At 42.8% G+C, this 24,602-nt stretch overlaps 1 protein-coding gene across 7 annotated transcripts in view; it reads left to right on the forward strand.

Moving 5' to 3' along the window:
• Nucleotides 1-24,602, forward strand: part of DENND2B (DENN domain containing 2B) — a 151,567-nt gene that overhangs the window by 18,410 nt on the left and 108,555 nt on the right. For 3 of the 7 annotated variants that reach the window (XM_039706907.1, XM_039706908.1, XM_039706911.1), the window contains exons 2-3: nucleotides 18,243-18,330; nucleotides 18,899-18,972. The gene's annotated coding sequence lies outside the window, so the exon portion shown is untranslated. Of the gene's footprint in view, nucleotides 1-8,443; nucleotides 8,563-16,114; nucleotides 16,137-18,242; nucleotides 18,331-18,898; nucleotides 18,973-24,602 lie in introns of those variants that run through there. The other 4 variants (XM_039706913.1, XM_039706906.1, XM_039706910.1 and 1 more) reach the window with 3 other exon arrangements.

Here is a 24,602-nt window from a genome sequence, read left to right on the forward strand (position 1 = left end):
ACTTCTGAAGTTCATACAGTGCAGCTGGTTCTTGGTGTCTGTTCTTAGTGGAAATCAGCTCTCTTGATTTCTGTCTCTGCCTATGAACAGGAAAGAGAGAAAAAGGTTTGTTTATTTGTTTTGTTTGAAAGGATGATATGCAAAGAGGAGGAGTGACTCTCCAGGACCAAAAATAAAACAGCACCAAAAGTGGACTCCAGTTTTCTTCCACTGCCTCCAGCCTGTGCTCCCAACAGGCAGAGAGTAAGGCAAGGCCAGAGTGTTCACAAGCATATCCTGAGAAAAAGTCTCTGGTGTAGTTCTAGTTTTGCTTTGGGGCTGTAAGGATGCTCCCCGTCACACTGCATTTAGTGCAAATGGCAGAAGCTTTTGAAATTTTGTTTCTGTGGGTATAAAAAACTTACTTTAAGATTTTCTTTTTTACCTCAGGCTAGCTAGGAAAGTCTGGATAGCTGAGAGCCTTGCTAAGTGTGAATAATTGAATTTATCCATCAGCCCTTTTTGTGAGCAGGAAATAGTGTGCTTCTGTCATGCATTATTTCTGTTTGAAGAGACATGATTGCTTGCAAAGGTGCCTTTCCTGTTCATGCATCTGATTGTATAAGCAGGGATGTTTTGAACTCTGTCTGAACCAGATCAGTATCTTGCCCTGGAATTAATCACCAGGAAAACCAATGACCCAGTTTCCCAAAGCTGCTCTGATACCAGGTTAGCTGCTACTTCAGATTTTCCATGGGTCAAAACCAGGGTGCTGAATCCCTCTGAAAAGGTGTTCTGATATTTCTCCTCCCTCCAAAATTCCTCTTTAATGCCAGCCTCTGGCTATCATGTGATGCTTGTCCTAATCATGCTTCAGGGTCTGTCAAGCCAGAGAGGATGACCAGCAAATGGAAATGGTGTGGAGAGCATGGCACTGTCAGGGAGCAGAGAGCAAAGGCTGAACCACAAGAAAGGATGAGCCAGGAGCTGAGGGTGACCCCACCACAGGAGGACAATGCTCTCACTGACCTCAGCAAAGTCCCATGGTGCCCAGCTGGGACCAGCTTGGCGACAGTGACAGAAGTCACTGGTAGCCCAGTGATCACTGTGTAGATGCAGATGGCAGAGCTGGGACCAAGCTAAATCCATGCAGCAAGTCAGGCCCAGCAAGGAAAGGGTTAGGAGTGGTCAAACCTGGAGCATGGCTGAGCCTGAGCTTATCCTGGGCTTCTGGTCCTTTGGGCAGTGGCTTTGGGGGTGCAAGTCCAAGGTCAGGATGGACAGGGCATTTAAGGATTGTTGGTGCACTTGGAGCCCTGATAGCTGCTCTGATGTGGGCCAAGCACTGACATAATTAATGGCACATGTTATTTGCTATGTAAGAATTTCTGCTGACCTCTGTGAGACAGCTCAGTGACTAAAGTGCTACTGAGCATGAGTAAGGACCAGTAGGGCTTCCTTTCTGGAGGCCAAATGATGAGTTATGAGTGTACCCCAGGGCAAAGCAAGGAAAGGGTCTAACATTTCAGCTCCTGAGGAGCAGACTGAGAAAGTGGTTGAGTTGTGATGGGCTGGGACTCCTGCCTGTTGATGTCCCAGGGTAAAGCTGAGGTGGGCAGTTGTGTGCTGAAGAGAGGGGCATTTTTGTGTTCCTGAAGAGTTTGGGCGAGTGTAAGTTTTCTCCATATTTCTAGCCTAAGACTCTTTATGGCCAGTTTGTGTCTAATTTTTCTCTGTGTCAGTGAGAAGAAAGCAAACACAGTGAGTGCAGTGAATAAGGTCTGCCTTCAGGGATTGTGGAAAAAGCTGGCTGAGCAGGTCACTCTCCTGGCCTTGCAGCAGTTGGGTGGTGACTCAACACTTGCCTGAAAATACTGAGTGCAGTTCTGATGTCCTTTAAAATGAAGGAATGTGAGTCTGGCCTCAAGCTTGAGGAGCCTGTGGAAAGGCCCATGTTGACTTCAGTGGTCTTGGGAATGAAGCTGTGCAAGGTTTGCATAGAGCTGGCGCCAGATGCGCCTCCCACCCACAGCTCCAGCAATGAACATGTGTGCACAAGGTCGGAGCAATTATGAGAGAGTTCAAAGGGAGCTCTACATCCAAGGAGAAATGTTCACAGGCTGATCTGTGCCTCAACAATGCACTTCCACACAGCAGCCATCCATAGCAAGGGGCCTCCCCACAGAAGGGAACATCAGACTCACCCCGTCCCCCAGGGCTGAGCTGTATGTGTGTTCTCTGGAAGATGAAGTTACTGCATGTGAGGTTCACGAAATAAACATGCAGGAAAGTCCTGCAGCTTGCTTGCTTGCAGTTTGATCTGTAAGAAAGGTCTGTGGTAGCATGTGTTTTTGCAGTCAACACAGATATTTTTGGGAGGGAGGCTGAAGTGTAGGCAGCACTCAACGATTCATGTGGAAACAGTAATTGCAGGAGTTGCTGTGGAGGGGGTTACAAGAAGAGCTAGTGAATGAGAAGATTATGTTCTTAACTATCGTGGCCTCTTGAGATAAGCCTGATGTGCAGATGAATACGTTGATAATGTGCACATGAATATGCTGATGTTTGCTCCAGGAAAATACTGGAAAGTTTGACGGTGTGAAACCTCCTACCCTGGGTTGGTGGATCTCATCTAAGTTGTTCTTGTTTTCCACCTCCAGAAGTGTAATTTTTTTGGATATGAATCCCTCTGGTGGAGCCGGGAAGAGTTGACCTGCATTAGGAAGGATGTGTTTTGTCACCTCCTTGAATCCCTGTAGGGACACTAGAGCTGTGTCAAACATGGTGGCTGCATCCTGCAAGAAGTAACAGTCAGCTTTCACATAGAGAGACAAAGCTATAATTGAAACACTGGATGGTTATCAAATATCTCTTGTTTGTGTCATGAGAGGTAGCATTGCTCACATTGGGTCAGGGTGTGCTGATCTGACCCTCCAGTATTCAATTTTCAGACTGGTTTATTTCTCTCCTCTTCATCTTTACACATCCTGTAAGGCTGCCATGTTGCAGTCCAGGTGCTGCTGTGTTTTGCTGGTAAGTGAAGCAGATCTTGTTTGCTCTGTATACAATTACAGTGACTAAGGAATTTTAAAATAAGACCTAGATGTGTTGTCACAATGTGCTCTTACCCAATGTTATTGTGTGGGAGACAGTGGTAAATACAAAAGAAAAAAAATGAAAAGCTTTTCTTCCTTACTCTTGTCAACTCTACCAATTTTAATGTAGGATTTTTTTTTGTATTTGGGTTTTTTCCTACCTTCTTTTAAGGCCAGAGTTCCTGGAGCTAAATGACTATCCAAAATCTTTACCCTCTCTGGCTTTTATAGCTACACAGGAAAGCTTTAAAACATGAGTCCCAGAGGCCTGAGGTCTGTAAACCTAATAGGAGGAGTACCACATTTATTTGTTCTGAGATTTGTTTAGGTTATCTCACAGCATCTAAGTGATTTATTTCAAGGCATTTGAATTTATTTCAAAGTACTGAAACCCAGTAAAGTGAATTTTGTCTTATTTTCACTCTCCACTTGTTGTGTGGTGTTGGAGGGAGAGCAGGAGATGGGTCTGGGACTCTCTCAGCCAGCTGAGATGGGTGTGACAGGAGAAAATTGTGTCTACCTGGAGTGGTCAGAGAAGTGGTTCCCTGAGTGGTTCCCTGAAGGGAAAGGAACTGGCACTTTGCTCAGGGCTGGGGTGAAGAGAGAACTTCCATTATTATCTTTCACACTGCAGAGTATTGGTAAGGATTGGACAAAACTACACTTTTGTCTGACTTACTATTTACAGCACTGATACTTCCCAGTGATGTCACTGGAAATATCTTTAACTGCTGTAACCTCCAAGTATAGCCAGAGGTCAATGAGAAGAGAATCTGGTACTCCAGAATTCTAGCTTTGTGTAAATAGACAAATATTTTGGTAAATCCCTGAGAATGGAGGCTGGGAGCCATGACATGACAAGCAAACCCATCAAAAATATGCTTCTTGTTGTTTGTTTTGTATTTGGTTTTATTAGCAGACTGAATTTTCCAAGCAGGAGGATTGCACATACTGTATGCAATTTGTCTGGAAAGTACTTTCTCTAGAAAGCTAGGGAAAAGGGAAGAGGAGGAAAGGAATAACTTTTCAGAAGCATTTTCCTGCTGCTTTTGTCTTTCATTTAAAAAGAGATGCTGGCTCATAAGCTAGAAGCTTTCTCCTGCATCAAGATAGTACAGCCTTATGGCCATGCTCTCTGCTTTGCTCCCATTTCAGGAACTGCACTGAAGGTGAGCAGGGCTGTTTTCAACCCAGGCATTCCTCTCCTGTAACATCTGCATTTCAGAGCAGAGCTTTGAAGGAAATCAGATGTGATTGTGCATTGGCTTTTTATCTTCCTGCCACACAGATGAGGCTAATTTGCTTCCCAAGTTTTTAATTGGGAAGAAAACATTTTGAGGTTTGATTGGTCCTTGGCACCTTTCACTGCCTATCCAGTTCTATTAGGCAACAAACAGGTTGAAAACACTGAACCATAAAAAAAAAATTGATCCAATCCTCCACCAAACCCCTGCCTCCAAAACCCTTCCAGGATTTGAAGTTCCATAGAAACTCACCTGTTGATTCTGACAGCATGGCATGTTGGGAGGAAGGTCTCCTTAGCACTGATGATAACCAAATTGAGTGGGGAGCAGCTAGTCACTCTGCTGTATGTGTTTTGGGTGTCCTGTAATTTGACTGCACTGTTGCAGCTTTAAAACTGGGCAGATTCCCAAGGTCCTATGTATATTTAAATAGCTTTATGCTCCTGGCCAGCTTGGGAGCCCAGTGGCTGGTGTGGTGTCTGTGTTTTTGTGGACACACCAAGGACAGGAACAATCATTCACCTTCAAGTGTCTGTGGACAGAGTTTCTTATCAGTTATTTCAGCTCCTGCCAAGCAGGTACTTCTCCATCTAAAACAGTGGCTAAATGAACTGTGCCTTCAAAGCTACATGCCCCACCTAATGAAGCAGCCTCTGTTGGGTAGATGCTGTGCTTTTGTAGAGGACTAGCCCAATTTACCTTATGCTACCTTAAGTTTATAAGCTTAAACCTATACTGCGTAATATGTGCTTGCTTTAAATAGGTTTTACAGGGCATAATTAGTTTCCTTGATGATCTCTGAAGGTAGTGGTTACAGCTTTATAAGGCTGTAAGAGGAGCATTAATCATCTGCAAATGGTAACAATCTGGTTATTCTAAACTGCATCTTCATGATAAGCCATGTATTAGGTAAACAAGTGTTATAGCCCTGTACTGAGGCATTGAGATGTTCCTGTGACTTTGGGTAAGTCAACGGTACCATGTTAAAATGAAACTTAGGGTTTGGAAGGTTTTAATCTGTCCATGCTCTCACTGGCTCTGAGCTCACCTCCGGTGACCTTTCTAACTGAGGATTACAGAATCTTTTTCTTCTGATGTCTACCAGTTTTTATTTTGAGGAAAAGAGGCAGAAAATCAGGGCAGTTAAAAATAAGTTAAATATAGCATTGTCAGGAACCAGAATGATTTTACTTTGCCAGAGGAGACTCATACTTCACATGTGAATGATCTTCTTTTGACCTAAACTTAAACCATGAGTTCGGGGAACTGCCATTTATAGAACTGGTTAGGCCTGTAATTCACTGTGTGAATAACAGGATGGTCTGAAAGAGAAAACAAAGATCCTTACTTCTCAACAATGAACAGAATAAAGACTATCAAATTCTCTTGGGTTTTCTTGTTGTTACTTGTGGGTTTTTTTTTTTTTCATGGAGAAGAATTGGTGGGGTTTCAGAAGTACATTCAACCAGTGCAAACCATTTCCTATTGTGGCTGGCAGCTGTTCTGTGTTTAAGATGATGGGCACAACAACACTTCTTAAGAAACAATTGCTTGCAAAGAAGAGATGAATCTGAGATTATGGTTAAGGGAGAATGCACCCCCATAAATTATTGCATTATTTTATATCAATAATATTTTGTAGTCTGTCATTGAAGTAACTGTTGAGTGGGATTCTGCATCCCACACTTGAGAATGGTCCCTGCTCAGCCAAATACTTCAGCATGTGCTTGAAAGCTGAGCATTGACTTCAGCAGCTTGCCTAAGGGCTGACTCAGGTTCTGTGCTGGTCTGGAAGGCTGAGCAGCTCTCACATGGTGTTTCCTCTGGTGAGAGTTGGACAGCAATATTTGTGTGCTTCCTGTGCTTGTGAAGTACAATGATCACTCCTCCTTCTTTTGCAAATCTTCTTACCTGGCTGGATCAGTGGGGAGGTGGGTGGGTGACATCCACTGGGGTGGTGTTGATCTGGTGTGGGATGGACTGTAAGTTCTCAAAGCTCACCTGTTGTGAGATAGAGAGTTGTGTGACATGGGACAAAGTTGACATGGAGCAAGCAACTGATGTTAATTGGTGTAGCTGCCTCCCAATAAGGAAAAAGAGCCAAATCAAAAGATTTGATTGGTCAGGATTGAAGATGATTGCTCAGGACTGACTAATGCTCTTGGTTTTCCATGCCACCATCCTGACTTCTGTAGCATGTGGCTGGCAGGGATGATATGCCTTAGTCATGATGTCTCACCCTGAATAGGATGAGGTGTGGTATTACTGTGCTGGGTATGGATATTCCATTATGATGTTATTTTCTTCCCTTCACAATATTTTTAATAGTTTCCCTTTTTTTAAGACGGAAAGCACTAATTCAGTCTTAGGATATTGATGATGAATTGATGTATCAGAAAGTTGCTTACTGTGTCAGGTAAGCAGCTGGTCATGTACAGTTGTAGAGTAGGAGACACGCTGTAACCTCTTGAGCATATCCTGGCTCAGTTTTTGTGCAGATTGCTGGGAGATCAATTCACCATGCTCTTTTATTCCTTCTGTATTGATTCAGCGTTCTAAAGTAGGTAGTTCATTGAAGGTAGTTCAATGCAGAGATAATAAAGAGAAAACAAGTCTGACAGACATTTTGTCATTTTTGGCAAAAGTAAATAACGAGTTTGCAGAGCTGTACAGCCCTGCCTTTGTGTTTGGAGAGTGCACATGATTTACTGCAGGAATCAGTTTGGCATAGCATAGCTGTGCCAATTCAGCAGGACCAACCATTATCTTGTCATGTTTTTTAGCAAATTGACTTTTACAAGGCAGCAATTCAAAAACATGAAAGAGAAATGTGCTGAGCAACCCATCCCTTCTTGTCTCCCCCATCCAGTGTGTGCTGGCAAATCTGCCACAGTTGTGCCCACGGGCATGATGATGCTCAGCTCCCTCACTCGCTCGCAGGCTTTGGGCGTGCCGCGTGCGTGAGCTGCTGTGGGTCTTGATTTTATTATTGTGTTCTCAAGCTCCCAAGTTGCTGCCTTTTCAGCTAAGTGCAACAGTTCACACATGGCTTTCTGTTGTGCTTCGCTTTACACTTAGTAGGATTTTAGTGGTACAGCAGGAGTAACAAAAGCACCGTTAGCAACATTTTGTAAATCTCTCTGCTTTTCAGCTCTGCTCACCCACAGCTTGCAGTCTCCCACGGACAGAGAAAAAAGGCCAGAAAACAGCGATGTTCCCGGGCTTGTCCTGACTAGCACTGCCTTTCACTGCCTCTGAAGACAGTGTTAGAGTGTTGAGCTACAGGCACTGCTGGTCTGACCCTGAAGGGCATTTTTGGTGTTTTTGAAGTGCATCTCTAGTCTAGTCTTAACACTGAGCTAGCTATAGACACAGTATTTCTGCATTATTATGTGATTGGCAAATGTGCATGGGTTGTGTTTATTTTTAAGGGGTTAATTAAAGATCTGTAAGACTTTCCTACCTTCTGGGAGTTTGGGATGTTCAGCTCCATCTATGCCTCAGCAAATGGCTTGTATTTGATAACATTTTTGTATATCGCCATTGAGAGATGGCTATCTTGGAGACCTAATCTGCGGATGTGCCCAAGGGTGAAAAAAGAGCAAAAAAGTAAGACTGAGAGGAGGGGAGATAGGAGAAGGAACATTCTTTGTTTGTGCAGGTTTTTTGAATGGATAATGTGTGGGATGAAGAGGGGCAGAAATGCTCCAAGAGCACTCTGAGATAACAGCTTGTTTAGCTAACCAGGATGGAAATGACAGCCCTACCCATCCTTCTGTCTTGCTCCCCTGTGAACCAACCAGTGTTTGAGCAGCATGCTTGGGGCAGGACTGTGCACAGCTCCTTTTTCTGTTCCTTTAGGTTTTGAGATGACACTGCAGGGCTAGTGGGGTTTTCCCTCCAGCTCCTGAGCATAGCAGCTTCTGTCTGGAAGCCAATGACACTGCCAGCTCCTCATGTTTTGACAGGTCCTCTGGCACCAGTGTGTGCCTGTGTGTCACCACGCTCCATGAACCTGCTCCACAAACCCTGTCTCAAGCCACAGTGCTCTTTTACTTGAAGGCATGACTATTTCCTCTATTGAACTTTCCTTTATAGTAAGTACTTGTTTCCTTTCCTCTGCAGAAAATATGTGTTACTCTAAAGGCCTGTTCTGAGGATTAGCCAGGCACACCAGAGATGCCAGTGAGGGAGACCCATCCTGAAGTAGCAGGTTTTGGATCACGCTGCATCCCATCACTTGTGTAGGTTTCCCTTCCTCTCTCAAGTAAGGTCTTAAAATCTTTTGAATGACTCACTCAATAGGAAAAAACTCTCCTCTGTACTAATGGTTAATGGGTCTTTCTAGCAGATGTAAAATCCAGTGAAACATATACAGTTTCTTTAGTTTTAAGAGGAACAGATGATTTAATAAGCAGCTATAAATCTCTTGGGAATGTACAGACATAGTCCAACAGCAAACTTCTGCCAGATTTTTCACTGACTAGACTTATAGCCTATGAGTCATAGCAGTCTGCTTCACTCTCCACCTCAATTGCCTGTTGTTGTTTTGGCTTTTAGGGGTGCTTTGTGCTGCATATGGATTTTTTATCACCTTCTCCTGTTAATGGGCTTGCTCTTTCATCCAGGAGACAGCCTCCAAGCAGTCCAAAGAAGACTTTTATTCTCTGTTTCTGCATGACAGTGCATGATGTTTCTTTTCCATTTCCTAGCTCACTGTGTGATTTTAAAATTGTATAAGGAAAAAGTTTCTGAGGAATGTATTAATACAGCCTCCTAAATGGGCTTAATAGTGGGAATCCAGTTAAATTAAAAGAGATATAACCCATCTCTTCTTAATATAGTAATGCTTTTCTTCCTGCAGTCTATGGCCATCTTATGAAGGTTGATAAATTTATTGTAAGAGTTTTTCCAATAGATTCAGTTGTTATCAGCTCTTTAGAGATAAGGGAACAGGCAGAAAGCAGAAAGTTGTTACAGTTGCCTGTGTCTCATGCTGAATTGCAGGGCATGGTTGTATTTTCTAAACTATTGAGATGCCATTCCAAAAGGATGTAAAATGACACACTGTGTTTTACAAATATCTTCTACATTCTGCTGGCCTGCTGGCATTCTGTGAGTGTCTGAGATATCTGGGAAGGGGGTCAGCAAGCTCTTGTTTTATTTTACATCTGGTTCACAAGACCTGTGAATTATACTTGGGAGCCACTCTAGAGGAGGTGAGGAATTAAAATTACTAAGACTTACTCCAGGTCATGCCCAGGTAAACTAGAGATAAAACTAGTGATAAGACAAGAGTTTGTGAGGAACATTTAACCATTGTGGAGGCTTTTACAAGACAGGTGCATTGCAGATTATTTTGAATGCAGCTGGATAGAGGGGATTTAAAAAATGACCCACAGCATAGGTTTTTTGTTTCTTTTAAATCTCGCAATGTAAATACAAAAATTTAAGAAAAATTGTGCAAAATTCTCATTTTGTCAGAATAAACAGTTGGCAGTAAAAATCAGGTTCTAATTCTTTCAGTTGCTTAGGACAGCATTTGTATTTGTTACATGCTCTCTGAGACCATGTAAATGGTGAGGGACAATTATTTTTTCAGTGGTAAGGATGATGAGCAAACCCTGTTCATGTTTGACCTTTTCCAGGTTGGAATGAGTATCAAAAATGCATAGATGTGAAGCAGGCTAAGAAATTAGAGCTTAGAGGCTGTTTAATGTACAGAATTGTATAATGTAACCAAAATTAGATATTGTTTGAAGTTCATAGTGGAATTAAAATTTACTGCATTGTTCTAACACCTCCAGGAAGCCAAACAGGCCTTGTGTTACTAGGCAAAGAAAGCTATCCAAGGTCATATACCTGCATGGTGTCAAAAGCAAGAACAGCATTTGACTCTTGTGATTCCTTGTTAGGCCTCTCCATACAGTGCAGGAGGAAGTGTAGAGGTTTTCAACACGATGCATATGTGCAAAAATAGCCCTTTCAGCTCTTTCTGGCAAACTGAGAGTGTTGCTTTATGCTTTCAGTAAGCACAGAGCTCTCATGTTTACTGATGGGACTTTCACACGTCAGGAAATCAGAAAACTGGAGACGTAATCAGCGTGTCTGTTCTTGAATGAGGAATTTTCCCCTGAGCAAGATGTGATGTGTGCTCTTAATGATTTGCATCTTTGGGTTCAGACTTTCCATGAGCTGCTTCCAGCACTGTAGGCCCTAACTTATGTTTGCAGTGCACACACACACCCAGCTGCAAGGGTAACAGCCATAGCTTCCATGTTTAGATCTTGGCATATCTCTGAGTGGGGATGTCCAGTTCCTTTGGCAGCCTCCTGGCCCAGCTGTGGGGTTTAGGTGGAGATGTCGGTGCAGCATTCAGTGCTACCCCAGGTTAGAGCTCAGCTAGAAATGGAGGCTTTTAAGAGAGGTTTTCCTTGCCCTTCTTCACTGGCAGGAAGATCTTTTGCAAACTTTCTGGTGTGTGGTCTGTGCACACTGAATGGCTGACGCTGAGCCTGTGATGTGGGATTTTACCACTTCCATAGTATGAACAGCAAGCAGCAGCAGTTCCAGGGAGGGAGTTTTGTCCATTCCCTTAAAACAATGTACATAGCAATGGGGAACATCATGTGACTGCATGGACCTTATCCAGTGTTTTAAAGGGAAAATATCTCTAACAGTGTCCTGGCCTATGTAAACTGTATAGTTTTCCCAGACTTGGAAGAAAAGCACTGGTGTTTTCCCAAGTTCCGCCCTTTTTAGTTTGATGTGAAAAAATAAAAAAGGGTTGATTCTTGCTTTCCTTCTGACTCTAAAATAGGAAGTAGTTTAATGAGAATAAGAAATTATGCTCTTTCATGTCAAGAGGCAAAATCTTATCTCTGAACTATCTGTTTTGATAAGAATGAAGCAGAATATGTTTTTTTTTTTTTCCTTAGGTAATAACCTCTACTCTTAGTGGTGAAGAAAAGATATGTAGGTGTGTGATTCTCCAGCAGCCTAAATGTAGATGTTGGGACAATCTACCCCTCGCTACGGGGCTATTTTCAGAGATATCTCCCAGCTTTGTTTGGAAGAATGCACAGAATTGAAGGAGGAAGGATGACCTTGCTTTTAAAGCATTCATCTGGACCTTGGGTGCTGGGGGCTGAATTTCCAGCACTGGGACTGACTTCCTCTGTGGTCTGCAGTGTATTGCTCTGGGAATGTGTGTGCCACACAATGGATGTCAGCACAAAGGGCCCTGGAGCTGACTCCAGGAGGTCTGCACCGCCCTACACTGCAGTGGGGTACTGCGTGGTGCCACGGCCTCCTTCCCACAAAAGGCAGCTGCACCAGTTCAAGCACTGCTTTGTGCTGTTGGAGCTGTGCTGCTTCCAGTTCTGGCATTAAAGTGGTTGTGGCTCATTTGGGCATCTCTGTACCACACTCCTATTGTAAACCCAGGAAGCACTGAGGTACTGAGAAACACAGAGTTCATAAAATGGTTTTGAACTGTCTGCATGGTCTGGTTTTGGATTTCTTTTGTTTTGCACAAGCTTGTCCTAGTCATTCCAATGTCACTGATTTTCATTCCCTCTGTGGCACTGGAAACCACCTAGGAAAAAAGCCTCATTTTGGCTGTTTCCCATGCCCAAATGTTTTCCAGAAAACTCCAGTTTTGACTGACCCCAACTGCCTTCCAGGTTCTAACTCTGGCCTCAGGGCAAGCAGCAGAGCCTGGTGTTTAGAACACTGTTGGTCACACGCAGTTTCCAGAGGGCCACTGTGCAGACTTGCACACAAAGCCATTGAACTCATTTTTCTGAGCAGCCACACTGCAGTGACATTTATGCGGCTTTGCAAAGCACCCTGAGGGCCTTAAATGAAAGGATCTCTGCATATTCAAAGCAATATGATGTTTATCTGCTCTATCCAAAATAGAGAAGAAAATGCTTTATTGTCTGTGGTTGAGATCTGCCTGCTATGATGTTTATGACGGTACAAAAGACAAACTCTGTGTCCCTGAGAAAACACACTGTCACTGGCTTTGATTTCCATGGGGTGAAGGTGATGGGAGTTGTGCTGAGCCAGTGCTTGCACCATCCATCCTCCCTAGAGATGAGAAGTGGGGCTCACAGGCATTCCCCTAGCATGTTAGCAGCAGTTCACAGGGTCTCCAGGCCAGCTTGGAAGTTCAAGTCATGACTAAAATAAAGGAAGCCAACTGTGATAGCATACAGAAGAAGTCATTGCCTTTTGTCCAAAGGAACATCAGGCTGACACTTTCTTCTTGGAGTCTCTTGGCTCCTAGCATTTGGAAGATAAGATCTGTCCAGTCAGAGGGGGCTGTATAAACTTCCTGTGAACTTTCATAGTTGATGATCAAAAGGAATCACAAACATGTTGTCATTATTTATCTATTTATAAGTTCAAAGAGTATACAGTGCTATTGGTTGTGATTTTTTTTTTTCTGTCATGTAAACAACGTGATATCATACTGGATGCACAGCCTTAGGCCCACATTTTCCATTTTGAGTTTAACTTCAGAGCTGTTTTGCTCTGGAAAGCATCTTTGCAGGGGTAAAAATGTGAAAAATGCAACCACCACCCATATTCTGCTTCAGAAGTCATCTCTGCAATGTTTTCTGTCCTTGTGTCCCTTGCTTTGCTAAAATATTCTCTTCCCTTTGTTAGCTTCATATAGCCAGTGTAACAATAGAAGACAGTTCCCAACAGCATCTTGTCTTTGTCCCACTACCTGGGAGAAAAGTACAGGTAGTGGGATGCCTTGACAAGAACTTGAAAAGTTCCCTTTCAGCCAGAGATTTGGCTTATATGACCTGTAATACCATAATTTATGTGCTCTAAGAAGGATTCTGCCCCTCTGTTCCCATTAAGTCAAAGCTTTGCAGCACTTGCTCAGATTCACACAAGATTTAGTCCTCCCAAAGTTATATTTTCGTGTGTTCTGCTTCAGTGCAATTCCAGGTGTGAGGGAATCTGTTTTTTGAATTGTCTTCTTGTCCCATGTGGAGCATCTTGTGTCACAGGATGTGTGCTGTGAACAGGGGCAGCAGAAACTTGTCCTTTCACTTCTACTTGAAAGAAACAGTAGTGAAATGAGATTAACAGGGATCTTCCCTTCATGTCGGGTCAAATCAGAAATCCTGTGGAGTTTCAAGCAACTCATTGACATCTCTCCTGATATGGCTGGTTCCCAGAGGAAGCCTGCTTGTCTCGTTTGCCCTTCTGCTTGGGGCATAAATCCACCCTTGATGGGGTTATACAGACAGGACAAATAACCTCTCTTCGGGGGATTCTCCCCGCCTCCATCATTTTTGGACCTACAGCTTCCTGTCTCTCCCTTTTGGGCATGCCTGGGATGCAGCAGAGCCATGCAAGGAAGGGTGTTGACTGGAAGGAAGATGGGTTGCAGACAGGGCTGGCTCTGGAGAGCAGAAGGACTGATTTACATGAGATTCCCACCTTTTGGTTATCCCTCTGGCTTGGCTTGTGCCTTGGCCTGGTGCCATCTGACACAGTTTGCAGCGCTGGGATGTTGAGGGCTGGCTGAATTGGCTGCCTGGGCTCAGAGCCAGTTTGTATGGCTTGTTTGGCTTTGCACTGTGTTTCTAGTGGGGTGAGCTGTAATATGTGTCTCTTGTCATGAATCAGACCATAGGTATGGATAATTCTCAAACCAGGCAGTCGCATGAGTTAATTCCATGCTGTTCATGTTTAAAGTTGTTTTATTAAGGAATTATTCAGCTTATTGCTCAGCAAATATCCAGCATCATTAGTAGGTTTAGAATGAGGGTTGTGTCTCAGTATGACCAAACAGTGTCTTAAAGCTTTAATTGCCAAATAAAAACTCTTTCCGCCTCTCTTTTCTAAAATATACGACATTACTAAACCTCCACTTTGGTAAAATATTGTAGCACATATATTTAAGTGTGTTTTTAAGTTCTTTTGAAGTCAATGTTTAAGTGCTTTGCTGAAGCAGGGCCTAAAATAACAAGAGCCACAAAGTTAAGCCACTTTATTTTTGAATGAGTGTTTGCACAGCAACTGAGTGCTTGTCAGCTTCTTGTCATGACCCTCAGGTGCAGATCTCCCCTTAGTTTCAGTGAATTAGAAACTTTTTCAAATTGCTGTTTTGCACACAGTTGGAGTGTCAGAGTCAGACCCAAGTATGGTGGGCTTTCTTTTGCAGAATGAGATCAAACTGAAATGGGATATAGGGCCATAAAGAGATTGGCATCATCTCAAAGAGAGCACAGCTATGATTAGTCATTTCCTATATACATACTATATAAATACTGGGGATATTCACACACACAATTTTTTTTTCTTTTCTGGGTTAGTGAAACCAGTACTGCGCTGCAAACCTGATCCTTGCTAGATCATTGAGGAGGCCATGGAAAATTAATTCTCCTGTCAGAAGAGAGTTGTGCATGTACTATAAGTAATGGATCTGAAATGGGGGAAGACAACAAGTTTGTAGCTGACTGATTTTAGTCTTTCACTTCTGCAACCCCCTTGCAACTGGGGAGCTCCTGTGTTGAATCAACTCTTTGCTATTGTTTGCAGGGCTGCAATCTACTTTTGTGCTACTTACTTGGATACCACAATCTTAGCAAAACATGCAGTGGGGCAAGATTGAAGTTAACATGCCACTGAAGGCAGTGGAAGGTTTAATCTCTTTGGTAGAATGATATCTTTGGGGTCAGAGGTGTTATCTTGTGCCACTTGTGTTGTTGTTGTTTCATGTTCTTACACCACCATGTTGGAGTATTGCCAATAAGGGCCAGTGCTGTGCACTGTTAATTTAAAGAACTCAGTGGTGCTATGGGACTGCTTCAGAGTGTGTGGTGGCTGCTGCCCTGCCTGTCATCACTTTGCCCCACCTGCTAGTCCAGAGAATTCCCTACGCAAAAGTATTGAGTGCTGAGTCTCTATAAAAAGAGCAAAGAACACAGTTTTTGTAGTGCATGTGTGCTTTACATTAAGAGCTGGCTTGGGCTTTTCCCCTTATTTCCATACCTCTGCAAGTCACTGCCTGGTGATGAGGAAGTGCTGCTCCCAAGCTCCCTGCCTCTCCCAGTGAGGTCAGCAGGAGCTGCAGGCACTTCTAGCAGTATTGGGTTAAAAACATAGTGGGACAGACTAATTAGGTTTCACTTTTGCTGTTGAGTCTCAAATACATATTTATTGAGATCATTGGAAAGATGGTCAGTAAATGTGTGGGGATGACACAAGGAAGACCAATATGGTGGCCATCTTCAATGGGAAAGGGGCAAAAGCCCTTGTGAAGGGCATAAAGTTATTTGAGGAGTAGAAAAATTTAAGTAACTTAGCAGGAGAGTTTTTATCTAAAAATGCAAAATGTTACTGAAATTGAAGCAGTGATTAATTTGAATTTATACCTACCAGAGATTTGTGCTGCTGTTGTGGCTGGCTTAATCTGGAGCTCACCTCTGATGTTGTGCTTTCACCTACTGAAAGTGATAAAATTTCATGAGGAGCAAGTCTGATTTTTGTTTTCTCTCCTGTTGCTGCTGATGGCTGCTTGGAAAGCATTCGGTGAAGGATCTCAGACTGGGCATCTCACATTTCCCTTTCAGGCAGAAACTCCAGGTGTGTCTGGTGAGGGCTCCTGCTGTGCTCTCACCCTGCTCAGTGCATGTCTGCTCCTGTGCCTCACGTGGCTGCTCCATCCCGGGGCCAGGCGTGTAGGAAGGAGTGTGTTCAACCCGTCAGAAAGGGGAAGTGTATCTGAAATAACAAACTAAACATCAGCTGCGTGTGAGTAATGGGCTGTCTGTCCCTGCAGAAGGTGAGGGTACACACTCTGATGCCTTTTGATAGCAGGGTAGCTGTGATTTTGTAATTAATGCAAAATCAGCTGCTCACCGTGTCCTCTGTTTATGAATTCAGAACTTAAATTGTGTTCTGAGGTATTGATGTGCTCAATGAAAGCTCAGTGAGGAAAAAAAGTAAGATGTGGGGATGGCTCTTGTTTTACTGGGATCAATCTAAGTACATATGTCACTTTTTGGCAAGGAACTGATTTGGGGTGTATTCATGGGGCTTAGAATAGAAACGTGCTTGTCTGAGGGCTTCTGTGGCAGTCACCTGCCCAAAGCCAAAGCCTGGGTCGTGGTTTTACTACTGTGCCTTGTTTCTACATTTTTGTGTATGCATGATATATTTTAACAACTTCACTTGCTTTGCCTGGAATTTTAAACTGGAACAGAGCGTATATGTAATGCACAGAGCATTTTCCATGATTTATGAATGCCAGCTTGCCTGCTCCTCCAGATCCTTGCCATATATGCAGATGTGGTCATGGAATGAAGTGCCACAGAGCGTTGCCATGAACACTGGAGTGGGATGTGATGCAGATGGTTGGTACATACTCCCATGTTACCAGTAATGGGGGCTATAGGAGGGCTGAGCATGATCAGCCATTTCACTTGTGTTTTGTCACTCACATTCCTAGAGCATTTTTTTATTACTTCTGTGTCTTTGAACACTCCCTTGGCAGTGATGCAGTCTAAAACCTTACTTTCCTGTGAGGAGTTAGCAATTTCCCTCTTTCCCAGTCACACTGCTGAAATTGTGCCCACTTGCAGCATGTGATAAATTTACCTTAGTCATATACCAAAGAAACTTTCCAGGATAAAACCAAGTAATAATTCTTTAATATTTGGCTCTGATGGCTCAGGCTGGGCATCGCTGGTACATTCTTAGCATATGGTGCTTTCATATCTAGGAACTATTTGATGTGATGTCATTTCAGCATGTTCTGGACCCCTGACAGCTTCAGTAGCTGTTTTGTTATGTTTATCTATCTGTGACTAGTCTGCATGCAGTTTTTGGTAGCAGTGTAAAATATGTCTCATGCATATGCTTTTGTGTGATGTTCTTGTTAGAGAGAGAGAGAGATGATTTCAGTGTGCATTCTGCTGGGAGTCCTGTCACAAAATTCAGAGTTTTCCAAAGTACAGGCAATAATATGCTCTGGTGTATTTTATATGTAAGAATGGCTATATGGACACATTTCCCTGAAACATCTTGACTATCTCACACAACCCGAAGAGTAACATATTGGAATTCTTTAATCTCTTCATGTAGAAACCTATTTATATTAATTATATCATGTACATTTTCTTGTGTTCAACTCCCAAAATAACATATAAAGGATTTCATATGCTGTTGTTGAGTTTTAAATGCAGGGGTGGAGCATCATAACAGCACAATGAAGTGGTTAATAGACACAGAAGAAATTGGTTACCTATTTAGCTTGGCATAGGCAGCTTTGCAGTTTTCTGCCCGCTAGAGGGACTGCTGCTTATACTGCTCATTGCAGAACACAGACTCATGAAATCCCTTCACTATCTTCCACAACGTTTTAAAACTTTGAATGACTGACTCTGATTAAATCCTCTCAAGACTGAATCTCCAAGGTATCTCTCAAAGTGTAAAAATTTTGGGCACAATACTCTTATTCTGAGTCCAAATATTTTTAAACTGAATTTTCTTAATAAACGTTCTTTCTTTTTTATAAAGTATTTTCTGTTCTTTTAATTTATCAGTCAAGGCTTTCCTATATGACGTTGGTGGGGATTAGTTTGGATTCTTTTTGTCAAGGAAAAAATGTTGTATGTCTTTATTTATGTTTGGTGTAAGTTTTGTTTTGCAACCATGGTGCCAGTGAATATGGTAAACTAATCAGTTCTTGTATTTGCAAACGTCAGTGAAATGGGTTTCTCCTTTAACTGGGAGATAGCAAGCTTTGGGTAAGCAGAAATTAAACTTATAGTCAGTATGAGAAAACTTCCAGATGTATCTCTGTGTTATGCTTAGCTGGGGGATTTTTTTCTGTTTGTTTGTTGGAGCTGCATGTTTCTGACCTGCCCAATTTTCTTCTTAATTACAGAAACATGAAAGAATACAGGAAGTCCTGCATGACCTTATGAATACCTGTGCTAATTAAGTCACTGACTTGGTACTGGGAGAACAGCAAGGTAAGCAGTCAGGCCATGCCAGCAGAATTTCTTGTAATCTGCATGATTGTATTTCAACAAAGCTTCAGTGCTTTCACATATCAAATTCATAAGTAGTCAGGCAAAGACAAATAGCCTGCAGGTCTGAATGTGATAGATTTAGTTCAAAGCTTTGGTGACTAAACATCTTTTTTTCCTTCTGGGGGAAAAAAAAAATTACAAGTTTTGTGGTAGTTTTCTCTTTTTTAGAAGGCAATATCTCTAATTTCCACAATCAATTCCTGCCCAAATCTCAGCTTCCTGGGCTGACTCTGGGGAGGGGCTGGAGGAGGGGTGGAATGTTTCAAAACTTAGCTGATGAAAAGGCATGCTGTTTTGTGGATGCCTCCCAGAATTGTTTAAATCTGTGTGTGTGTGCGCGCGCTTATGAAAAGGGGGGGAGAGAGATCTCCATGACAACTGGCCTGGCCAGTCTGTGTTCTCTGCAATCATTTTGGCTGGAATCAGTGCTGTGAGAGGTCATATGAAGAAGTTATGGGAAGCACAGCAGGTATTAGATACTAAACGACTGGTTTTCTGATTGCCTCAGATAATAATACAGAGTTTTGTCTGGGAAATACAAATCTGAGAATGGAGTGGAAAGGGAAATGCTCCAAATTTCAGGTAACAAAAATTGCCTTTTTAATGTTATGTCCTCCCATTGTAAATTTTGATGATTTTTAATTTTGTTTTTTATTGGTGGTGGTGTTTACTCCCAGCCGAGAGTGCCGGAATGAGCTTGGATTCCCTGACTCTGGGGAATGATGTCATGCGGCAACAGTTGGATTCTATTAGCCAGGGAAAGAGGAAACATCCTGCATTTTTTGTTTTTGGAGTGGGAGGGGGGAATGGGGTTACTTTGGCTCTTTGTTGAATCCTGTGCAAAGGCTACAAGAAGTGTTTTAAAAAGTTTGTAACAAATTAATTCCCAGAAAATACCATTTAGGACCCAGACAGTGCCAAAGCTTAAACCCACTGCAATGATTACTCCTATATGTAAGAAAATTATTATGGAAATATTAAAGAAATCAGAGGATTTTCTTTCATCTTAAATGCTCCTGTATTCATCTTTAAGGAGAAAATTAATTAAAACATAATTAAGCAGAGGATTTGGAGCCTCCCTGCAATTTGGGATCCTTTAGTAATTGTTTGGAGAATGTGCTGCTATAGAGTTTCTTCTGGGTTGGGCCCTCTCTCAAGTGGCTGCTCATGAATAGATGATGCTGGCAGCATTGTTCTTAATAAGGTTTTCAGTCCTAGACTGTGTATTTCATAGCTGTAGACTAGCCTTTTAGGGAGGAGACAGTGGGGAAAGAAAGCAGAAAACTCATAATTTCAGCAATTTGAAAGGGACTTTTCTTTCCAGCTTTCCTTTTGCTAAATGCTGTATTAAACACAATGCTAGGGCATCATGCATAGCACTTTAAGCAGAAAAATACTTATTGGGTGTACAGCTGTTGTATCCTAATGAAAAGACTTACAAATTTAATATAATCCTACTTTGCCAAACATCACAAAACCACATTGTATCAGCAACCATGATGAATATATTAGGTCACCATTGTGCTGTTTAATTCCCCTTTGGAGATGCTCATTTCTACTTTTATGCTGCTTTGTTCCCTTCAGTGTGTTTCAGACGTGATCCAAAGCTTGCTGGAGTCCATGGGAGTTTTCCCGTCAACTTCAAAGGGCTTGGGATCAGCCTCTGCCTGAGAACTTCCCAGCCTCTGTGTCAGTCTTTTGACTGCAGGACCAGGCCACAGGCTCTGCCTTTTCTTTCTTGAACTTTCCAAACAGAAGGTCTTTTGTGTTTCTCCAAACAATGCCAGACGCTGCTGACTGGCTTCAGCATGGCTGCTAATAACACCATGCTGGAGATGATGGTGATGCTGATCTCCACTTTCTCCTCAAACCTTCCTAGAGGGGAAAGAATGGAAATCAGGTCCTTCTATCCCACCTCCCTCCCCACAAATGGCTATTTTTTATAAATGTGTGTGTGTGTGTGTGCGCAGATTGTTCCTGGATTATAGGGCTGTGCTTCAGAGGAGCAGGAAGACTTTAGGGAAAAAAATGCTGTCATAGCTGTGACCTACCCCAGAGCACTCATGCAGGAGGAACAGGCTGTGTTGGAGCAGAACTGACAGCTGTCATCTGCAAACTGAGGGCTCATCAGCACTGCCTACCACTTTGCGTCCACTTCTTGCCTACCAGCTTGATTCCTTAAATAAATACTCCTATTAGCAAATATTGATAGCCTGATTTGGAAAAAAAAAATCATGTCTTTGATGGTTGGGACCAGTTTAATATGAAATTCTTGTGCTATTTTTGACTAGAAATTAAATATCTGTGGAGCTGGTGTGCTAGTTTGAACCATCTCCCTCCTTAAGAAGGAGCACTGTGATTATTTCCCAATTTTAAGGTTCATTTGAGGGGAAAATGCTATTAGTCCCTGAAATGTCTAAGACAGACAAACCTAATGATTTTCAATGCTGCTTTTAAGTGCATACATTTTACAGATGATCATCCTGGGAATCCCGAGAGATCTCGGCAAGGAGTTGCAAACTGGATATTCCAAAGGCAGCAGTGAGTTTTTGGTGTGTATCTGTTTGCTGTGGTGCAGCAGGAAGCCTGGTGAACTCTCTCCTAGAGCTTCTGGCTGAGTGGCATTTCCCTTAATGGTCTGCGCTGTAGCATTTGCAAGTTTCTTTGAAAAGCGATACAAGGCATCATTCCCTTGGACTTTTAAGATAATTTCCATATGTTCTAGCATTCTGAATGGTTTCAAATGAAGTTTTCATACGTTATACTATGTATACCTTACCAGTAGGAAATAATAATAAAAAATATATTTGTAACTACAATTGTAACAAAGTTGACCCATTGTTTTTTCATCTATTGAGGGAGTGAGCAATTCAGGAAGGTGCTGGTATAGCTGGTAAGGCAGGTGGAGTCCTTGCAGGAGTCTGTGCAGGTGTAAGAGCTCTGTGTTCAATACAGTTCATACCTCTGGATAAGTCCTTAGCTCAGTGTTTACAGCTTTCTGTATTGTCACTTTATCAGTGCATTCATTTCTGTATTTCAAAGACAGTTGCTTTGTGTTGTCCTGATGTAAATCTCCTCACTGGTCCCAGGTGCCCACCATGTTTCTGCCAGTGGCTGAATGTCTGTGTTCTGTCTGTGGATAGTCCGTGGCTCTGAGTTTTCCAGAGACAGTGGTGAGGTTCCTTGGTGGGATTAATTGCTTTCTGTCTTACTGTTCTTAGAAGGGAAGTGAATGGACACAGTAGAAATTTTTTTGTTCTCTATTCTTGACTGTCTATAGAGTAATTTTTATAATCTGAGGTTTGACTGTCTACAGAGTATTTTTTATAATCTGAAGTGTTTTAATTGCTTGTTTTATCTTGCACAAATCCTATCTCTGTAACCCCTTGTACGCCCTCTATCTGTGGGCTGACAGCAGATGTTTGTGTTGTCCATTGAGGTCAGTTCCAAGTTACCCTGATGCATTTGTCTTTATTACTTAGAAGTACCCTGCTTTGGAAATGAGCTGAGGCTGTCTAGAAGCCTAGGACTCACTTGGTGTGTGCAGTTCAATACGAGTTTCTGCTCTTATTCCTTTCTCTAGGTTACTACAAAGTCCTCTCTATTTTTCTTCTTAGGGAAAGTCTGTGAGACTTGGAGAAACCTTGTTTCTTTTTTCTTTTTCTTTGTTTTTGTTTTTGCTGTTTCTGTTGAAGGTTGATCTTCAGAGCACCTGGTTGTGGACAGATGTACCATTAAATTCTTGAACACAAGATCAGTATTCTTCATTGGTAACTTTATGCTCATTATAGGTAGAATTAATTGATTGAAAACAATGATTCTGTATGTTTGGTAGAGCTGCTCATGGTGATGCTCAAATCTTTCCTGATTTTCTCTAAGTTAATTTCAATTCCAGCAGTATGAACAATGAGTTCAGTTGTTTCCTCTCATGTTCTGTTTTCTGGTCATGAGTGACTTCCCAAGGTGTAAAATGTGACACGCAAAAATATCTGTTCTGTGCAGCTCGCACTGGAGATGGGTATGGCTGCCTTTAATTACAGCAAGAGCCTGGACATGATGGCACTGTCATTGTGCTCTGCAGTGCAGGCTCTCATTAGTGCTAATCAGTGATCTCTCTTCTGGCTGTGCATCTTTGACCCAGTTACTCTGCTGAACTTAGCACAGTTGCTAGTGTGACACAAAGCAGACTCTTGGCACAGCCCTGATCACAGAGCAGGGCAAGATCTGGCAACTTTCACACAAATCCATTATAATTAAGGCTTCCGGTCTGGGATTTAAATGGCTTCTTTCTCTTAAAAGCTTGGGAGGGTTTTAAAAGTATTTTTTCAGGCTGAAAATGGACTCACTGCTGGTAGAAGCCAAGTCCCCAGGTGGCACTAGCTTTAGGCAGACCTGAAAGAAGCAGGTGCTGCTCTTGTTCCTTCACCAGGCTTTGCAAACCTGAGTGCTTTTTGAACAGAGCCTCCCCGTTGTTCCTCAGTTTCTTGTGACAACAAGAGTCCCCTAAGCAGTTACAGGAGTGTTGCGCAGTTGGCTTTCCTCCAGTGCCAGCTCTTATTCTGAGTTCAAGCTTCATGTAACATTAATCTTCTCGGCCCACTTGGAGCCAAACTGCTGTAGTCAAGGGGCTCTTCAAAGTCCTGTTTCCCAACCCTCTCAGAGGCAGTGCTTCCTCCTGGAACACTTTTTGCCCGTCCTGTTGCAGTTTGATGACAGGAAGATGAATTGGAGGCTAAAACTTCTGCCAACGTCAAGAGCATAGTCTGGCATCCTCTGTGTAGCTGGCATCCAAAGGATACAAGCCATCACATTATCTGTTCTCCTGGGCCAGCTGAGCTCATTGGTTTATAAGCAGAACATCCCTCCTGTCTTTAAAGCTTCCTTGAAAGTTAAAAGGCATTGCTAAATTTTTAGCACATTTATGGGGCATGCTGAGGACAGTTGGGCAACTTTGACAGTCCAGAACCTGTTCCCTACAATGCTGTTTCATGCCTTTTTGGTAGAGAGCAAAAAGCAATTTGAGCTGCAGCAGTATAGAAACATTTGCAGCTGCACAACTCACATTCCTGCGTTTCAGTCTCTCACAGGCTCATGCAGACCTTCTATTATTAGTTTTAAAAGAATAGCTGACAGCTGATTAATTTGAATGGCGTATTCCAGAGAGAGCTGTTTTATGACTGTCAAGAGTAGCAAGCCAAGAAAATATTGACTGAAGTTAAAAAGAGATTTCTGATGTAGAGAAAAATCTTGTTTATCCAAAAGATTTGTAGGGGACAAAACCATCTTCATACTGCCCTGCTGTCAACATGTTCAAGCTCATGCTGGGGGAGGTGAGAAGCTGAACAGCTCAGCCTGTTTTGCATTCATTCCCTCACAGTTTTCTGGGGGAGTTCCCAGGGGTTTCCTGGCATGTTGTCACAGGGCAGGGGCTGTATTGCAACTCAGCCTTTAAAAACCCACCTAAAAAATAATTTCAAGTGACTCAGTCTGGCGTTGGTTTTTGGAGAAGAGTCAAGTTGGTTTCAGAGGGGAAGAGTGAAAATAAAACTACTTTTGGACAATGGATATGCTCTGTGTAATCAGCTGATGCTCTGGATTAGAGCTACTCTCCTGTGCATCAGACTGGGTTTCCCTGTTGTACTGACCCTGCTGCACTCAGGCTCAGGGCAGCAGATGGGCTTTTGGAAGGCTATGAAGATGTAAGAGCAGACATTGGTTTTTCAGTGGTGTCTAATCACCCCTTTCATCTCCTGTGGAAAGCAGGAAATTGCTTGGGGAAAGCAGGAAAGTGTGCCACTGCTCACAGCCTGGGCAGCTGGGGCACAGTTACAATACTCTTGCCCTGACCTTGGGCTTCAGTGGAGAAGGAGAGCCAGTCCTGCCTCTGGAAATTATCCATTTAGGCCTTCTGCCTCCTTCAGCATCAACCCTCTGCTATAATGTTGAAATGTTACTTCCTTTCACAGGCCTGTTCCCCCTGACCTTCCTGTGGGAGACTCTAGTGTGGCAGGAGTCACAGAAGGTCAGAGTGAAGAGAGGCACGGCACGTGAAGGCAAAGCTGTGCCCTCGTAATGAGATTTCTTTCATGTAAAGGTTGGATGAAGGCAGAGGTTGAACTGACAGCATTTGGAAACACTGACTTTGTGCCCACAGGTTTGGAGCTCATTTCATGGTGAAGGGGCTGCTATCCAAGCTGGGTTAGCAGAGAACC

This window comes from Passer montanus, unplaced genomic scaffold, assembly GCF_014805655.1.
Source record: "Passer montanus isolate IOZ18808 unplaced genomic scaffold, ASM1480565v1 scaffold2, whole genome shotgun sequence".
In the NCBI taxonomy this organism is placed as follows: Eukaryota; Metazoa; Chordata; class Aves; order Passeriformes; family Passeridae; genus Passer; species Passer montanus.